At 42.2% G+C, this 19,399-nt stretch overlaps 1 protein-coding gene across 3 annotated transcripts in view; it reads left to right on the top strand.

Annotated features, from left to right (window-relative positions):
• The window catches only part of LOC126187839 (protein pellino), a 457,964-nt gene that overhangs the window by 237,606 nt on the left and 200,959 nt on the right, over positions 1-19,399 (top strand). The gene's annotated exons all lie outside the window — the stretch shown is intronic.

Raw genomic sequence — 19,399 nt, 5'->3', positions numbered from 1 at the left:
TCTCCGTGTAATATGTTCGCGTCCTGTTGGCAAGAAATTGGATAGTAATATAAGATTTATTTCTTTGTATGTGTGCCAAAAGCTACACGAGGGTAATGGAATTTAGTCGAATTAAATCAGGTGATGCTCAGTGAATTACATTAGGAAACGACACACTTAAGGTAGTAGATGAGTTTTGTTGTTTGGGAAGCAAAATAACTGATGGTCGAAGTAGGGAGGATATAAAATGTAGACCGGCAATGACAAGAAAAGTATTTCTGAAGAAGAGAAATTCAACATCGAGTATGGATTCGTCAGGAAGTCCTTTCTGGAAGTATTTGTATGGAGTGTATCCATGTATGGAAGTGAAACATGGACAATAAACAGTTTAGACAGGAAGAGAATAGAAGCATTTGAAATGTGGTGCTACAGAAGAACGCTCAAGATTAGATGGGTAGATTACGTCGCTAGTGAGGAGGTACTTAATGGAATTGGGGGAAGAGAAATATGTGGCACAACCTGACTACAAAGAGGGATCGGTTGGTAGGACAAATTCTGGGGCTTAAAGGGATCACCATATTTAGTACTGAAGGGAAGCGTGAGGGATAAAAACCGTAGAGGGAGGCCAAGAGATGAATACAGTAAGCAGATTCAGAAGGATGTAGGTTGCAGTAGGTACTTTGAGATGAAGAGGATTGCACAGGTTAGAGTAGCGTAGAGAGCTGCATCAAACGAGTCTTCGGACTGAACGCAACAACAACGTATGTGTCTGAGATGAGTTTGTTGAAAACAGCCATGTGGGGTATTTGGGACAACTAATCGTGAGACATTGCAGTCAGAGAGAGGCCTTACGCAATACTGAAAAGTGCCTCACTATCCCCCTACGTGCAATGACCTCTGTTGACGCAGAGGTCCGTATCGCTTTGGGGAAAGAGCAGCTGGAAGTGAGAGATAACAGGTTGCGGTTGGTGACGCCAACCACGCGGCCGTGGCGCAGTTCCTTTTCTCCTCAGAGGCGCAAAGGCGGAATGAAGTATCATAAACACGACTGCGACTGGAGACGTCACTTCATGCAAGAGTTTCTTCTCGAGCAAGAGGACCCACTATAATCCATTACGGTTGTCGTACCACTGGCAGCAAGCCACGTGTAAGTTGGTTATATTTTATTTGCCGAGAGGAATACAGGCCATCAATTGCGTATGGGTTTGTCCTCTATTTCGTCTGCCGCAGTTTTAAGCTTTTCTGAGGTCAGAATTATTTCCGAAGATGTTAGCGGCCGCATTTGCTGCCATCAGGGCCGCATTTGAGCCCAGGTTACCTAGGCTGCAGATACGAGCCTGCAATGCAAAATTGCAAAATAAAAAACGTCTTTGATACTGTGGTACAGGTACTCTGATAATATTTTCTGTATGCTTATTCTACAGAATTTCGTACATGAATTAAGTCAGCATTCACCTCTCAAACCCAACACTCACTCTTGTCAGATGCCCAGTAGCGCCCAGTAAAACGCGTGGCATGCCACTTGGCAAAATCGCTGACCGTTGAAAGTAAGTTTAAAAGAATTTTTGCAGTTGTAAGTGAGCTCGATTCCGCTAAATGCCCATTCCCTCCACCCTTCACTTCATCTAAACCTACTTATTTCCTGTCACCAGATGGATATTTGTGAGTTCTTGAATCGAGAACAAACCATTTTCTTCATGTTACTTTTAGTTAGCTAGATTTTGCGGGGTAGTATTGTATCTGAATAAAAAATACTGGTTTTGTTCGTAAATTTCCTTTGTTACCTGGCATGTGTGTAAAAAATATGCTTGCTTATACTTCAAATTTTAAACAGATATTGTAACAATGATCTTTACATGGCCGTTAATCTCAGTTTCTTATCGGAAATGTAACTGATTATTGCTATCTTAATAAATGTTATTTACCATAATGATTGCAGTTCCTTTTATTAATCTCATTAATTCATTAAATCATGAATTGTTTAGTAAATCTGGAGAGGAATTCCGTTTAGCAGTTCGGTTATCACTAAAACTTGTTTCATCACTTTATATGCTGTCTTCAGTGGTTTACTTGTTTATTTTATTTCTGAATAAAATTATAATTACATGTTGACTTCATGTGTAGGTTACATGAATCTTTGGCTCAGTCAGTTACATGTAAAAAGGAGCAATTATTAGTGTCAAATATTTTACATTAGATGACATAAGATATATGGTTAAGACACATGCCACGGAGTCTAGTTATTAAATGTTATTTAATTAAGCCATGGTTAAAGATGTAGGTCTTGGATACTAAATTTGGAAATAACACGGTTAGGTTTCTAACATAACCCGTATGACACTGTTTGTCGTGCATGCTGGTAGCTTTATCTGCCATGCACTCTATTACAGCTTTCCATTTGCAAACAACGAAACGTTTCCTATTTTTGTTTCTCGTTCCTTTCATACACTGAATAGTTCTATATAGCGTTATTTGTTGTGTAACTATTGCTTAGTTGATGTTCTCTTGCTTCCCTTGTTTGACATGTTAAAGCACTTACTTCCGTTCTATGGTATGATTTATTGGTGTTATACATATATTTGGTATAATTTATCGATAAAACAAAAGGGTTCTGCCACCATTTCATGTAGTACTAATTTCTTTCATGTCTGGGGAGTGGCCCGTGATGTCAAACTTTTGTTGACGTTCGTATTTTCGTGTGTTGTGTGTGTGTTTTGAGGAGGGAGGAGGAACAGCGCAGGAAGCCGATTTTCTCAGAAGTGCGGGATAGATACAACGTCCAAAAGATTGTGCATGATAATTTTTTATGCAGTTAAATAATATACCTTAAGCGTTGCGTTACATTTCTCATTTTCTAAAATACATTTGCTGGTTGAAAAAATTTCCCCCGATATCGCCTGCCCCATAGTTTCACTTTAGGACTGTCTGGATCTTAAATACTGCCCTAACTGGCTGTTATTCTTTTTTTAATGTCCACAGTCATTTTCAGACAAGGTTTATTTCACGATAGCATTATTTTATCTTTTGACTAATTCAGTATCTTTTGAAGTAGAGTATGTAAACATGCTAGCTTGTGTATATATTATTAGCCACACATGCATCCAGATTATTAAAATTTTCCAGACTGTTGGGTCCTTCATATTTTTACTAGTCGTCAACCAGCCTCAATTTTTAAAAGATTTTCGTATTATTGTATCTTATATCGAAAATTACCTTATCATATCTACTGGTGGTGTTTTAACGTAGGAATAAAATTTTCTCATCTCGCTCGCCCATATAAAATATTTACGGGCCCTAATGCCTAGATGTTCAGAGACACCATCTCCGAGGTATGGTAAAGTGAAAAATACTTCGTCATAAAAATCTTGGTGCATGACATACCTCCAAAACTGAGAGAAATGTTTATGAAACTAATCAGTCATCTTGAAAATAATTCAACTGTACATCAACATGGATATGAGGAAATTGGATTTTGGGTTAGGAGGCAATATTTTACCTCTGTGCTCCAGTAGGTTCTTAAAGCTTGATGAAGCATTGTGAATGGCATACCACTAGTAGTCCGTCGATGTAATTAACACGCGATGTCCGCTGTGCACATTTTTGCGCTCCACAAAGCACACGTATCGCGTACTACACTAGACATTACATGGAGGTCGATAAGTTGCTTGACCTTGATAGTGTCGACTTAATTTCAATGAAAGGATTCAGTTATACGCGGGCTGTTTACGCTCCAACTGTCAGTGACGAAGTTTGTCTTGTTGTGGAAACGTGTGAAACGCCAAGTGTATGCATTGCAGCCGCAAGCTGTAAATAGCATTCTGGTGGAAATTGGGCTCGAGGCGTAGTGAACCGTTCTTAGAAGAAGCAAGAGAATTTAGTGAACAGTTACCTCATCTTCCTTTCCCATATACACCCGTACTTCGTATTTTTGCATGACGAATCCTATTCCAAGCTGTTGCCAAATGTTTTCGATTCACCTAAGCCGGCCGCTGTGACCGAGCGGTTCTAGGCGTTTCAGTCCGGAACCGCGCTGCTACCACGGTCGCAGGTTCGAATTCTGCCTCGGGCATGGATGTGTGTGATGTCCTTAGGTTAGTTAGATTTAAGTAGTTATAAGTCTAGGGGACTGATGACCTCAGATCTTACGTCCCATAGTGATTAGTGCCATTTGAACTATTTTTTCGAATCACCTACCGAACACAGTGCTACGATATGGACTATATTAACGTTCCACGTTTCCTATTGTTTCAGCTGGTCGTATATGGATTATATTTTATATAGTTTATCCCGTTCTATATGTGAAATTTTTAACACTCTGAAACACCTTCCCTGTTAGTCTAAATTGTTACTACTAAAGATGAGGAAAGGCTCTTACAATGCTGTGGTAGTCATGTGCCTGGAGTAATTCGTAAATGACGCAGTACTTAGCTGAACACTGGAAGTAGGTTTTGCTACGATATAAGTAAAATAAAACTTTTGTTTGGCAGCGAATTGAGTACTTCCGCGACACGTGGCTGTGATATCCTTCGAACATGTATGTCTTGTCAAAGGTGACGCTAAACCTTTCATAGTGTTGAGTCTCAGCAATTACTGAGGTTCGGGGTTCTCTCAGTCGCGCGATCTTCGGGCTTTTCATGGGCCAAAATGTCAAGAGTCAAACACGAGTACGTACTTGGCTGAAACTAGAGTCGCGAGGGCCAACTGCTAAGAGCAACCAGCACATGGATGAAAATACTTACGAATAAGTTAAATGGGGAATGTACATTTATCTTTCCTTTACAGTTTTAACTTGTCAATATAACCCCCTGGGAAAAAGCACCCGGTCACAAATGATTCTCTATTATAGGATATTGAAAATTAGATGGACTGATAAGAAACAAGGTGGTTTTCTGCAGAATCGAGGAGAGGAGCATTTGGAAAGCATCGACAAGGGTAAGGGACATGACAGGTTACGAATTAACACATCAGGGAATAACCTCCACTGTACTAGAGTGAGGTGCAGAGGGTAAAAACTGTAGAGGAAGCCAGATATGAGAATGTACCCGACAAACAATTGATGATGAGACGTAAGTGCCACTCTGGCCTGAAGAGAAGCAATTCGTAGTGGGCCGTGGAACACCAGTTAAAAGACTGATGCCCCAAAATAAATAAAATAATACAGTAGAGCTAATACGAAAGACCTTATGTGCTCTGCTTGGTTTTTATTTTCCCCACTCCGTCTTAAGTTTTGTTGGTTGACGTCTTCCGGAGTCAAAGTTAAGTTAACGCTATAACGAGAAAGCTTGGCGCGTAGTCAGTAACACTAGGGTATGAAAATCGATCTGTAACACAAAAATTAAGACTGAAAATTTATCTAGTCATAAGACCGTTAATATCATCGCTGGTGACTAGTTTGTACAAATTAGCGAAATTCAACTTGGGTTGTATTCACCATGTTCTTTAAAAATTACCTGAGGGTTTCCCATTTCCTGCGTTCTATTAGAAGAGTCAAATTATACAATGCGGCATCATCGTCCTCAAAAAAGAGATTGAAGACACACATGTACCGAATTGGTTTCGTGATCAATACTATTCCGATTAGAAGTCACTATAAATCGCTAAACATTAAACGTAAGGCAATACTATAACGGATCAACAATAACACACGCACACACACGTGCGCACGCCAGAAGAAGAGACAGATTAGTGTTAGATGCATTGTGGCGTCGGAAAATAGTATACGTTACGCTGGAAGCACTAGTATAAAAAAAATTATCGTACGTACAAAAATTAAACATGATAGACATCATGAAGGAGGTTTAAGGCATTAAGTATAAAAAGATAATAGTACTGGCACAATGACGAAATACGCTGAGAATGCCATGAAACCATTCAAAATGCCGATGATGATTTTTTAAAGAAAACATGAAACTGGTGTTGCGTGGAAAGAATAAGCCATAGTAAAAATGTTGTAATGGATATTCATTTCCGATAATTAGACTGTCGCTTCCCATTCAAATATACCGTGGTGTGGGGTGGATTTTCATGCTACTGCTAATGTAACCGTTGGACAACTAATATTTTTGTGAACTAATCTTTAGTTGTCCAACGGTTACATTAGCAGTAGCATGAAAATCCATCCCACACCACGGTATATTCGAATGGGAAGCGACAGTCTAATTACCGGAAATGAATATCCATCACAACATTTTTACTATGGCTTATTCTTTCCCCGAAACACCAGTTTCATGTTTTCTTTAAAAAATTATCGTCTGCATTTTGAATGGCTTCATGGCATTCTCAGCGTATTTCGCCATTGTGCCAGTACTATTATCTTTAATGAACAGGTTTTCCATCTGTTCTCATTTTTAGCTCTTCAGAAACGGAAATTTGTCGCAAAATGAACAGCTTGTGAGGGACTAGCTTTGCATAACTCTTTGGCAACAATTTATTCTTACCTGAGGCAAACTAACAGAAGTGTGTCACGTGAGGTCAGTTTTGGAGTACAAAGTAGGAAAGGATCTAATTTTGTACAACGTCGTCTTCGTCTTCTTCTTCCATCGTAGCGCGCGCAGCCAGATACCTCACCAAATAGTGTCAGATACACCGTGAGAAAAAAAAATCCCGCTTACAAAACTTCTCACTTCAAGAGAGCACTTTCACACTCAACAACCCGTTGTCTTAACTATGGTTTTGTCTCCAGGGTGCAGTGACAAACACGCGTTCGGTGTCAAATCTAAATACGAGTACTTCCCGCTTCGGTCGTTTTCATGTGCGGAGTCAACAAAACGTCGCACCAAGCGAGCTCAAAATTTCTTCGTATACAAAGCTTAATTTTGATTACTGTATTTTTCCTTCACACTAATGGTTAATTTCCTTGTAGTCTCTCGAATTGTAACGCGCAGATTTTTGTGATAATGCTGTGAAATTTTTTCAATCATTTCTTCGTACTGAACCTTAATAAGGCGCTCGGTAAAGGAAAATTCTGGAGCCCTCCTAAGATTTTTTCATTTGTCCACAAATAAAAGATTTCGAGTGCTGGTGATGTATCCGCATGAATTTTGTTCCGCTCTTTTTATTTGTAGGTCCAGGTTTTAAATGTTTCATCACTGCACGATACATAATCAATTCTAGGAATGTCTGACACCGATTACTTACGACAACTGCCGACAGACAGATAACTGCGTGCTTTGCACATACTGGCAAATTCCTATAAAAATGCCACAACAACATCTGTCATGTACCGTACCACTTAAAATGTCATACTATTTCGTGGACATTCACCCTCTTACGTTAACGGCGACTAGGGAAATGGTATCTACTTCTGTCTTTTTCTCCTCCACCTTTTACCGCGGTGCACACGCAGTGACACCTGAGAGGCAGCGGTGAGTGCTGCCGTTATCGTTAACGGGAGTGAATCAACACATGTCGGTCATAATTACAGTTCGCGGTTCGGTACCAACGCAAATAGGACAGCACCTGATAGATGGCCAGCAACGTGCACATTCCATTAGCGCTCCAGCAACCAGCAACACGAAGAGAGAAATATCGGTCACTACACCTCTTTCCCTACGTCACCGCAGTCCACTAAATTGACAAGAGCTATTCACCCGAAGCCTGCCTCTCTCTCTCTCTCTCTCTCTCTCTCTCCCCCTCCCCCCTCCCTCTTTTTGAGCAGTTGCTCAATAAATAATATATGAGTTCCATGGAAAAATTTATTGAAACAGTTTTCCGCTGAGTATCATTGGAAATAAAACGCCATAACTTTGAATGAACTTCGATATTAATTTTCCTTGCACAATGATTCGTATCCCTAGCAGCAGACTTGCAGCACTCGTCTATGCGCATTTCTTACCGAGAGAGGTGGCGCAGTGGTTAGCACCCTGGACTCGCATTCGGGAGGACGACGGTTCAATCCCGTCTCCAGCCATCCTGATTTAGGTTTTCCGTGATTTCCCTAAATCGTTTCAGGCAAATGCCGGGATGGTTCCTTTGAAAGGGCACGGCCGATTTCCTTCCCCATCCTTCCCTATCCCGAGCTTGCGCTCCGTCTCTAATGACCTCGTTGTCGACGGGACGTTAAACAACACTAACCTAACCTATGCGCATTTCTTCATTGCAGAAAACTTTCCCAATATGCGTAGATGAAAAAAAAATCAGGACTTCGAGAATTTGTCTTAGACTAATTCCAGCGGAAACTGTAATGGTACAGAAGATACAAAGAAGACCAGCGCGTTTCGTCATAGATTCGTTTAGTAAGAAATCGCCATCTCGCTCATCTAACAACAGTGGCAAATACTAAAAGTGTCGTGTTGTGTGTCCGCGTGTGTTTAATGGTGAAATACCGAGAGCGTAAGTTAGAACAGAACCAATACATCGCTTCCCAGGTTGCAGTAGGTACTGGGAAATGAAGAATCTTGCACAGGATAGAATAGCATGGAGAGCTGCATCAAACCAGTCTCAGGACTGAAGACCACAACAACAACACCTGCGTATATCTCGCGAAAAAGATCGTGAAGGTAAAAATGACAGCGATACGAGCTCAGGCTTACCAACAAACTCACTTCTCCGCACTATTTGCTGCTGGAACATGGAAGAGGCAAAGCGACAGTTATAATCAAATTTCCCTCTGCCACTCATCCATCATAGGACTTACATAGATTGTAGATGTGTGCAGTACACGTAGAGAGACAGTAGTGGCTGATATCTGGCTCAGCACACGTTACAACACCCAGTGCTGACCATTCGCTCTTCGTGTTTAGAATGGCGCTGTGCGATATCCGTGCTATTTTACAGTTAGGATCATAATTCAGAATTTCTGCTGTAACATATACAAGCGTAGCGAGACATTTTAACAACTGTGTAGCTATTGAATATGTATATAAATTTTTCCGTATTAGTTGCACCTTTTTTTTTTTTGCGATCACGTACGACCATCCTCGATTCTATATAGTTACCTAAGCAACCACTCATATCTGTACAGGAACAAAACAGAAGTGCATAGTAAAAAAATGTGCAAGTGAGATCTAAAAATAAACTATATAGCTATTCCAAAATTCGGCGTTTCATCTGTTGGCTGGAAATAAACGAGGATTCTATTATTATTCTAGAATCAGAAACACACAAATTTACAGTAGCCATACACATCAATATATATATATATATATATATATATATATATATATAAATTGTATTTATATTACAAGTGCCCAGTACTTTGCAACCTCCAAGGCGCTTGGAGTGGCTTGCAGGAGATCAATCTTCGTGCAGGATGTAGGGCACAAGTGCCACTGGAGCATGTGGCTTGTGCTTTGTTCTTGTCCACAATCACAGGACGTATCTTCTGTTATGAAGCCCCATCTCTTCAGGTTGTCTCTGGATCGTCCAACTCCTGATCGTAATCTGTTTAAAGATGTCCACACCAGCCAGCTCTCGTTGTGTCCAGGTGGTAGTTCTTCAGCTTCTGGCGTCTGCAGGTGACGTGTCGGCTTCTTCCATAACTCCAGCCTTACCTTCTCTGGTGAAATGGTGAGCTTCTCGGATATTCTCAGGAAGCTCTTTCGCGATCTCAGCCGTTGCTGTGGTGTGTTATGTCCGTGCAGTGGATGGGCACTGTCCTGTTCCACTTTGTCTCTCCTTGTTGGCAGCCACTGTTCTGCGTATCCATGGTGGCACTATTCCAGCCAGGCAGTAGAGCTTATCATTTGGGGTAGGTCTTAATCAACCTGTGATCAACCTGCAGGTTTCGTTGAGAGCAATGTCTACTTGTCTGGCATGAGATGACCTGTACCAGACTGGAGCAGCATATTCAGCAGTAGAAAAGCACAGTGCCATTGCAGAACAGCGAATAGTTTGTAGATGTGATCCCCACTGTGTCCCCGCTCGTTTGCGAATTAGGTTGTTTCGAGCGGAATCTCGGAGTAGCGAACATGGAGGAAGTTCACAGGGACTGCGGATAGGTGGCGCTCCGTGGGAATGTGGATCGGCCGTGAGGCGTGCCGAGATAGTCAACACAGTTGCGATAACACTGTGTTCCGGATGGCACAGTGGTTAACGCACCTGTCTAGTAAGTAGGAGAGCTCGTGTTCGAATCCCGGTCTGGCACAAATTTTCACTCGCCGCCGCGTAATGTCCCGATGCATCTGACATCAGTAATCCCTTCCACTTTCATTCCTTTCACCGCCCCCCCCTCCTCCCTCCACCTTCAATTTACCTACAAGTAAACGAGGAAATACTCTTCTATTGGCAGGACACAGTACACACCCATTCCTGCGTCGATGCAGTCTTAACAGAAGGAAGGAAGGAAGGAAGATTTACTTCAACGTCCCGTCGACTACCACGTTATGACAGACGAAGCACAAACTTGACTTGGGAAAGGATGGGTAAGGAAATAGACGATGTCTTTCTCAGAGGAACCATCCCGGTATTTAGTTAAAGCCATCTAGGGAAACCATAGAAAAGCTAAATCTGGATGCCCGGACTGGAGGATTGAACCACCGCTCTCAAAATTTCTTACCATTGTACCAAGAAAGAATGATCCTTTATTATATGATTATATGATAGCGGAACAAACACTGGTAGCAGTTTCTTCTGGAAAATATCTGGGAGTATGCGTACGGAACGATTTGAAGTGGAATGGATCATATAAAATTGTTGGTAAGGCGGGTACCAAGTTGAGATTCATTGGGAGAGTCCTTAGAAAATGTAGTCCATCAACAAAGGAGGTGGCTTACAAAACACTCGTTCGACCTATACTTGAGTATGCTCATCAGTGTGGGATCCGTACCAGGTCGGGTTGACGGAGGAGATAGAGAAGATCCAAAGAAGAGCGGCGCGTTTCGTCACAGGGTTATTTGGTAACCGTGATAGCGTTACGGAGATGTTTAACAAACTCAAGTGGCAGACTCTGCAAGAGAGGCGCTCTGCATCGCGGTGTAGCTTGCTGTCCAGGTTTCGAGATGGTACGTTTCTGGATGAGGTATCGAATATATTGCTTCCCCCTATTTATACCTCCCGAGGAGATCACGAATGTAAAATTTGAGAGATTCGAGCGCGCACGGAGGCTTTCCGGCAGTCGTTCTTCCAGCGAACCATACGCGACTGGAACAGGAAAGGGAGGTAATGACAGTGGCACGTAAAGTGCCCTCCGCCACACACCGTTGGGTGGCTTGCGGAGTATAAATGTAGATGTAGACCCACTCAGACCATGATCGTGCAGGAAGGTCAGCTATGACGCCGCTGCAACGACATCTGCCTGCCTTCCGGTATAGAATTTAGCAACCGATTCTTGTTCGCAAGTGACGTTCGTGTCCAAGGAGTTGTTTTCACCGTCGTGTTAATACTTCCCAAATGGTACATAGTATTACTATAGATGGCTTTCAGTTTGTTGGTGGAAGATACCTTCGGCACTCACCTGTCGCGTAATTTTACGTGGCAGATGCTACGTGCTTGTTGCCAAGGACGATCGCGATATCTGCTGGAAATACGTACGCAGTTGTGCAATGGTAAAGCGACGACTGACGATAGTGAGACGTCGTACCTGACCGCAGTCCTCGACCTGGCCCACAAAGCAGCCTTCGACGAAGAACAGCCTTCCGTTGCCTTATTTACAGTTTTTACAACCCTACTGGAATCGGGGCCGCTGGGGCTTGAAAAACAAGGAGTGCAGAGTGTTAATAAAGTGAGCTTGTAGCAGTCTGAGGGTTAATTTGAATACCACAGTGCTTTACTTCGCATGATCCTATTGGAAATGTTATGCCATTGCGTTCTTCTGACCTTTGAACTGACTAACCCAGTTAGTTTTAGGGAAACTTCCACTTTAACGTGGATCCCGAACTCGGCATTTTCCTCATTGCCTAACATTGTCATAGATAAAAGAAATAAGTAAGAGATAAAGATCTTAGCTATAGCTGGACATCGTCACACAGACCTTCAGGATTTGTAGTCTAGCACTTACACACTGAGCCACCAGTCGCAGTGAAGATCAATAAGAAGTTAATTACAATTTTTTCCGTCTTGGGCTGATATTGTATTACACCAGATGCGTTTCTATTTTCTGTACAAAGAAGCATCACTACTCGTCGGTGTTTATTACTCCTCTTCGCCAGTTTTGAAGTTGACAGGTTTTTTCCCGTATTTGTTAGCGCAGGTTAATAAACATTTCATCTTCGTCATACTTCATTTGTCTCCATCCCAGATCTCAATGTCATCTTTCTTTTAAAAACATACACAGCCAACAATGGGACACCCGACGAAATCAGTTGCGTTACGTGCTGGTAGGACAACCCATGCAAGAAATTGCACTGCACACAGTAATATTGCCGTGACTCAAGAGCAAGTTCAATGTTAGCGATGCTCAAGTGAACATGGAGATAGTGACCCCGTCTCTCATCGGAAAGGAGAATTTTTGAATTATTATTGAGTCACCAGTCCCAAGTCTCTTGCACAGTAACACTGTTAACATTGTTAGTGGAACTACATAAGCTCGCTCGCTTGTTCTCTGAATTTATGTATTTATGTTTCACGAGGACACGTTGAATCCCTAGTTAGTATATGCACAACTCTCTTGAAATCTGTCACAATGCGATGGGTGATGTGTTTTGCTTAGTCGCCACTCTATTTCCTGTTACACCGCGTGTTCCAAATAACGGCCTTTGGAGGCAAAGTGCAGTAATGTCGTGGGTGGTTAGTACGAGTATAACAGCTATAGTGAGATCGTCTTAAACGTGCCAGTCAGTTTCGAGGGTGAACAATAATGATAGCTTAAATCGACACAGCCCCGTGGCCCCGTCGCAGGGCTGGTAGCATACATCCATACCTTGGCGATGGCTATGACTGCGTGTCAGGTCTAGTGTCGCAGAAGCATAATCAAACGAGCAGCTTCAAACGGAGTACACAAAGTAGTTTGTAACGGATGCCGCACAATTGCTTCGAAGTGTCCGAAACTGGGTAATTAAGGCACGACCTCTACCGGCGTCTCATGCAGCCATAGTTGTCTCCATCTAAAAGTGCCACGTCGAAGCATCCGCCCTGCACTGCAGAAGATGGCAGTCGAAACAAACACAACATTAGTCGAATTATTTTTCACTCTGCAGCGGGAAGTGTACGCTGATTCGAAACTTGCTAGCAGATTAAAACTGGGTGCTGACTCCAGACTCTAACTCGAGACTCTTGCCTGTCGCAGGTAAATGCTCTACCGAATGAGCTATCTAAGCACGACTCACGACATTCGTTCACAGCTTTAATGCCGCCGGTGTTACATCTCCTACCTTCCAAACTGAACAGAAGTACTCCTGCTTTCTTCGAGGGACTAGCACTCGTGGAAGAAAGTAACTTAAAATCGGGAAAGGAGTTTCAGACCGGGACGGAACTTCCTTTCTTCCAGGAGTGCTATGCCCGCAAGAAATCCACGAGAACAGAATGCAGACGGTGAATAAACAGAGCTTGTATCACTCCGAGGGTTAATTTGAACACCACAGTGCTTTACTACGCAGGTCCTATTGGAAATGGTATACTGTAGCGTTCCTCTGACCTTCGCGAAAGGCAAAGGTCCCAGGTCCGTGTTCCGGTGCAGAATACAGTTTAATCTGCCAGGAAGCTTTAAATCAGCGCGCACTCGGCTGCAGAGTGGAAGTTTATTCTGGAACCAACTATCTGGGCTGTGGCTGAACCATTTCTCCGCAATTTCCTCATATCGGTAATTGATTGTAGTGCCGTCAGTGCAGTTAGAAATAAAAGTTCATACACTGGTGGTATGAGTGGGAATTTTAACGGAGTGAATTCGTCAGAGCTGTTATAGGAAAGACAGATCTTGCGAGGAATTTGTTACTTGACCCTTGGAACACTCGTTTGTAAGAAAAGAAATTAAAATTCCTTGTAACCTTGCAGAGTGGGCGGTAAATACGCAGCACTCTGCCGAGGGTTGAGGACACCGGCTGACTCAGCAGCGCGGCTGAGCGGCGTTGAGTCACGTCCCGAGCAGCCGCCTTTGTTTTCCCGGAAGCGGCAACAACACGGACGCCCCGCCTTCCTCACGCTTGCTTTTCAGTTCCGCGGAGTCCGCGCTGTATAATGCGGCGGCGCACAGTAAACAACGCCGCGAGTTGGTAGCTCCGCACGCACGGCCACTTTTCCAGGGAGTTCCATCTTGGATTCCTATCGAAAGACTTGGAAATAAAGTATTCATAGACCGTTGTTCATGTAGAATAACTTTCCTTATTAGAACTACAGATCACAAACAGAAATTTTATTTGGTAAACTAACAGTATGAGGTTTCCTTCCTAATCAGTACATATAAGAGCTAACTGACTTCGCCTTCTGCAACAAGTAAATAAAAATTCTGTACCACCTAGCTTCACACAGTGAGAGTAAAAGTACTCTTGAAGTACTAGAAGTGCAAACATCGAAATAATTAACGAACCCCTTGCAGCAAGGAAGGCCTTCAGTGGCAAGCTGCACCATGTGCATGTTGATTCTGATATGCAGTGAATGCCATGCGACGCAAATAGCAGCAAACAATTGTACAGGAAAGACAAATAGTTATCTCTCAATATTAAAAGGGAAAATAGCTGATATTATTCGAAAAAGCCAGGCAGTTGTGCAGTCCGTAATATCGCGATTTAGGGAAAGAACTACTCTCATTAATATCGAAAGAAAAGGTTGACCGCAGAAGCTAATGCAAAGACAACGAAATATATTCATAAGGGCTGTCAAAAATGATCCTAGCTCGACAGCTTCTGCACTGTTCACGCATATAAATGATCAGTTCAGGAAGGTAATCACACGAAGGGCTGTTCGTTCTGTGTTAAGTAGTACAGGTTATGGAGCTAGGGTACGTCAGCAAGAACGAGAAATCGAGACCTGAATCTGTTCGAGAGCATATAAGGAAGAACACAAGTTTCTGAGACAAGGTACTATTCACATATGAAAGGAAATATAATTTTGTAAATAAAGGCAGAATTTTGGTATAAAGACGACCGAATACTGAGCTGGATCCCAGACATATTCAACCCACATTAAAGCACGGCCGTTGAGGAAATATGTTACTAGGATGTAGCGTCAAAACTTGAGTGAGCAGATTGTTTTTGTTGAAGATAACGTGGATAGATTTCAATATTCAAATATCCTGAGGGCAAAATCTGAAAATCTTTGAAGTATGCTTGCAAGAATGGTTAGAAAACCTGAAATCCAGAGTAAGATTGCCCTGAAACAGTGTCCACAACAAGAATCGAAAAATAATTCCTCTAAGACTACTAAAAAAACCTGTTTCATCCCATGCCAAAGATGTTAACGGAAGTGATAAATGGAAGTGATAAATACAAGAGGAGTCGCTACAAAGTATTAAGATCGTCATTGCATTAATGTAGCCTGCATTGTAATTTTCTTTGTATGTATTCATTGTGTGAAGCTAGCTGCTAAAGAATATTTATGTAGTTTTTGCGGAAGGCTAATTTAGTTAACCCTTTTACGCTTAACAGATTAGGAAGGAAACCCCTATACCGTTAGTTTTCCAAGTAACATATCTGATTATGTCTAGTTCTAATAAAAAAAATGTTATTCTATACGAGCGAAAGTGTATGAACACTTTTTTCCTTGACTGTAATCTATCATTTCTTCTAAATTGAGATGACTGATTGTTGCTTCTGTTACGCATGACTGGAAAGCACAGCCTCAAGCCCGGTGCCGGCGCATAGCCTATTTTTCTCGAATAGCACGAAAGGGCCAGTCTGACGAACTGTCACGCATTCACTGATTGACGCACTGCGGGGAGGTTCTGGAATTTAGCCCAGGACTCCAGGGATGAAAATTACTTCGCACTGGCTACTCCCAGTCGAGCGCCTGTGTGCACGCGTGCGTTAGCGACCTCGGCTAACGAGTGGAACACGGCAAGTGCCCTAACTAGATTTCACAGAACCTTTGCTCAGTGGAAGAGGAGCCAAAATAAGCGAACGCGTGTCTCGACTTATCCGTATATACTCACTGTCTCTGAGAAAAAGATCGTCCAAGTTTTCCACGTGATTTAGATCCTATTAGCGTGCAACAAACTAAGACAAGTTGTTGGCATAGTGGCTAACGTAGCAGCCTTTCACTTTTGTGTTCCGTGTTCGAAACCCACAGTTTTTTTCCCCGTATGTCTAGCCATATCCGTAGGAGGTTACTACACGAATGTTTCTTATTAAGTTGGGGGATACAAGGATGTTGTAATTTTAAAATTACAACTGGGTTTTACGATGGATGCCATACTGTTGTTGTTTGTGTATGGTATTTTCAGCGGTAGTAATCTGTTTTAAGTTATCGTATTCTTATATTTCGTTCTTACGGATATAACAGTTCGTAATTCTTATATTTCATTCTTGTGTTGATTCTCCTGGAAGATTGGGTGCACTCCCTCGGATGATACCGACCGTAGAAGCATTCGAAAAATAGAAATTCCGAAAACCACGAGCATCGCGCGAAGGCAGGTTTGCCACAAAGACATTTCTTCGTATGAATCTCACTTGGGAAAGAAACTTCAACACTGTTGAAGATTACACGTGTTGGCAATAATTTTGCGGCAAACCACGCATAACATACCACTTTTTCGGAAACTGGAGCTTGGAGCTTGCAGTTGATCATGTATCAAGATACATTACAAGAATTTCACCGGAAACGATTTCAGTAATTTATCCATTTGTTTATTCCTTTTTTTAAATTCGTTTACCAGACATACAATTAGTAGACAAACAAGTACAAAAGCTATTTCAGTATACACTGGAAAATATTAGTGTAGGTATCTTCTACGGACCGGTTAGATAAAGGAAAACAAAAATAAAAATAATGATCGTATTTCGAAAACGGCACGCAAAGTGTGAAGCTGCTAGCTAGCCACTGCATTGGTTTGCTTGTTTTCTCGCTAAAAGGCACGTACGCTGAGGTAACAAGACATGGGATAGCGCTGTGCACACATACAGATGGCGGTAGTATCGCGTACACAAGGTATAAAAGTGCAATGTATTGGGAGAGCTATCATTTGCACTTCAAACGCTGAATGGTATTTGGAGCTAGACGCATGGGACATGCAATTTCAGAAATCGTTAGGGAATTAAATATTCCGAGATACACAGTGTCAAGAGAGTGCCGCGAATACCAAATTTCAAGGCACTACCTCTCACCACGGACAACGTAGTGGCTGACGGCCTTTACTTAACGACTGAGTTGTCATTCAAACAGACTAGTAACACTGCATGAAATAACTTTAGAAATCAGTGTGGGACGTTCGACGAACCTATCCGTTAGGACAGTGCGGCGAAATTTGGCGTTAATGGGCTATGGCAGCAGATGACCGAAACAGTGTCTTTAGCGTGACATCGTCTCTCTAGACTTAGTGATCATATCGGTTGAACCCTAGACGACTGGAAAACCGTGTCCTGGTCAGATGAGTCCCGATTTCAGTTGGTAAGAGCTGATCCTAGGATTCGGGTGCGGCGAGGGCTCCACGAAACTATGGAGCCATGTTATCAAAAAGGCACTGTGCAAGTTGGTGGTGGCTCCATAATTGTGTGGTTGTGTCCACTGGTCCAACTGAACTGATGATTGCCTGCAAATGGTTATGTTCGGCATCTTGGATTTGCAGGCATCCATGGACTCCATGCTTCCGAACAGCGATGTCATGTCACCATGCGATAATTGGTCGCTCTTAGATTGAAGAAGAATGTTCTATACAGTTCGAGCGAATGATTTCCCCCCCCCCCCCCCCAAATCGCCCGGCATGAATCCCATCGGACAGTTACGGGACGTAGCGAGGTCAACTCGTGCACAAAATCCTGCACCATCAACACTTCCGCAGTTATGGTCGGCTGTAGAGGCAGCATGGCTCTAAATACTCTTGCAGAGAACTTCCAACGACTTGCTGAGTCTATGCCACATCGAGTTTTCCTGCAGTGCGCCGGGCAAAGACGGTCCGACACGATATTAGGAGGTACCCATGACTCTTATACTTCTCTGACCTCAGTGTAAATTACGTCGAAAATCCTGACCGTCGTTCTCTGAGAAACGGTCCAATATCTACGGATAAGCCCAGACACGTGTTCGCTTATTTTGACCCCTTTTCCACGGAGTGAAGTATCTGGGAAATCAGGCTATGGCACTTGCTGTGTTCTCGTAAGCAGACGGATCTTGAGAAGAGGAAGTGGATTAACGAATAAAAAATATAGTTTGACAAAAAAAGGGTGCTGCCGTTCATACCTTTGTAAAGACGAAAGTTCAAAGAAAGGCAACAACACAGATTTATGTCCCGCTGGTAGCTAAACAACATATGCATAATATCTTTTTTTTCTTAATTTTGCATCTGCACTAAAAGTTACTCAGGGTGCTAAGATAAAAGGGATTTACTGTATAATTTGTTTTCCAGGATAATGTTCCCAAAGTAAAAAGCGATAAATGTTATAAGGATGTCAAAGAAGGAATGGGGTACCACAGGACCGTTCATTTGAAGTAAAAAAACTTCATCTAGACATATGACCTATCCGAATGCTTTCCGAGCCCGTATGTGTGTGTTAGCCCGTATGTGTGTGTTAGCCCGTATGTGTGTGTTAGCCCGTGTGTGTGTGTTAGCCCGTGTGTGTGTGTTAGCCCGTGTGTGTGTGTGTGTGTGTGTGTGTGTGTGTGTGTGTGTGTGTGTGTGTGTGTGTGTCTGTTAGCCCATCCAACGTCTGTGACACTTTTTCTAGTCCAACCTACCTCTATGGTCGGGATGCCTCCCTGCTATAGCAATAGGTATGGTCGGTCCCAAAATTGAACCCTGTGGGTCACCCATTTTGATTTCTCCCCAATCACTAAAACTGTCTACTCTATCAACATTGTATGAACTGTTGAACACAAATTCTTGCGTTCTGTGTCTTATATATAATTTAAAACAGTTATTTTTAGTCACAAGTTCCATAAATATCATCGTGTTCTACCTTCAAAAACATTCGGAGTAAGGCATATATCCATATAAAGTTTTTTTGCTTCAAATGAGCTTTATTGACATATTCCTGAATAGTGACTATTCCTCGTGGGGCACCCTATATACACACTCTTCATTGAATCACTGTGTTTTAAGGAAGTAATACCTGTAACTTACATTTGCAGTATCACGTTTCTTCCAGTAATTGCACACTTCAGCTACATAGGAAGGTCGAAAACACCTCCCATTTTACTCTCGAAGAAGTAACTTAAGTACTCGTTTCTATTTGCTGCACTTGACTAAAAAGTCGAATAAAGAAAGAACAGGTATTTTAGGGAAAATTTGCTTCAGTTACAATCGCATTCAGATATTTCTTCAATCTGTTGTTTATTTTTCTTCCTGACAGTGTCGTAGGAGATGACACCAACACGTTATTTGTAAATAATATATTAAACAATAATTAATCTCTTGAAGCAGGCCGTCTTGCTTAAAGTGATTAATCTCAGTAAGTAGTGA

Source organism: Schistocerca cancellata, chromosome 5, assembly GCF_023864275.1.
Source record: "Schistocerca cancellata isolate TAMUIC-IGC-003103 chromosome 5, iqSchCanc2.1, whole genome shotgun sequence".
Lineage (NCBI taxonomy): Eukaryota > Metazoa > Arthropoda > Insecta > Orthoptera > Acrididae > Schistocerca > Schistocerca cancellata.
The sequence above is the reverse complement of the archived record's forward strand: the minus strand, read 5'-3'. Positions and strand labels throughout refer to the sequence as shown.